The 804-nt window shown below is 48.0% G+C and overlaps 1 protein-coding gene across 2 annotated transcripts in view; it reads right to left on the reverse strand.

The window, feature by feature from the left end:
* Positions 1-804, reverse strand: part of LYPD6B (LY6/PLAUR domain containing 6B) — a 181,203-nt gene that overhangs the window by 65,103 nt on the left and 115,296 nt on the right. The window lies entirely within an intron of this gene.

Genomic DNA, 804 nt, shown 5'->3' on the forward strand with positions numbered 1-804 from the left:
GGGGGTGGGGGAGAAGCCCTGTGTCCCTTTGGAAAATGTTCCCAGGGCCAGCAAGTAAGTATGAGGGTCTCCCACAGGTACCAGTCCAAAAGTCTCTGGTTTATTACTTCAGGGATTTTCCTGGAGTTGCTTCTCCTTCACATATCCTTAGGGCTGTTAATATTTGGGTTTCTCAGGAATGGCTCCAAAAGCCATAGTTCTCATATGACAGTCTCAAGCTTGAAGGGTCTATAATACCTGGGCATCCTCTTGCCTGGGTTTTCTAAATTACCCCAACATGATTATAACATTTTGCTTACATCCCTCCAACACTTTTCCATGGCTCCTCAGAGAAAGAAGGAACTCCTTTCACACAGCCTGGCATGGCCCGGCCCCATGTACACAACCTCCTCCCCAGCCATTCCCCTTGGTGCTCTATCTGCTCTGGTCGCACTGGCCTCCTCTCTGACCTTCACCTTTTCCATGTTCCACCCCCTACCACAATGCCTTGGCACATGGTGTCCGTCCACCTAGAGAGCTCTCCCATCTCTTCCTCTTGCCCTTAACTCTTCCCAGTCCTTTCTATTTCAGTTCATGAGCCACTTTGTCCACAAAGCCTTCTCCTACCTCTCTCACTGTGCTCAACTCTGTCTAGTCCTTAAGGCTCTCAAAGAAGTCTACTTTTCATTCTCCTGGGAGTGCTTAACACAGTTGCAATTTTACATCTGCTAGTATGATGAAGTGCTTAATATCTGTCTGACACTGGATTTTAAGCTCTGTGAGAGAAGAGACCATGTCTGTTCTTGTTTGCCCACGGTACCCACA

This window comes from Crocuta crocuta, unplaced genomic scaffold (genome assembly GCF_008692635.1).
Source record: "Crocuta crocuta isolate KB4526 unplaced genomic scaffold, BGI_CrCroc_1.0 scaffold154, whole genome shotgun sequence".
NCBI classification, from domain to species: domain Eukaryota; kingdom Metazoa; phylum Chordata; class Mammalia; order Carnivora; family Hyaenidae; genus Crocuta; species Crocuta crocuta.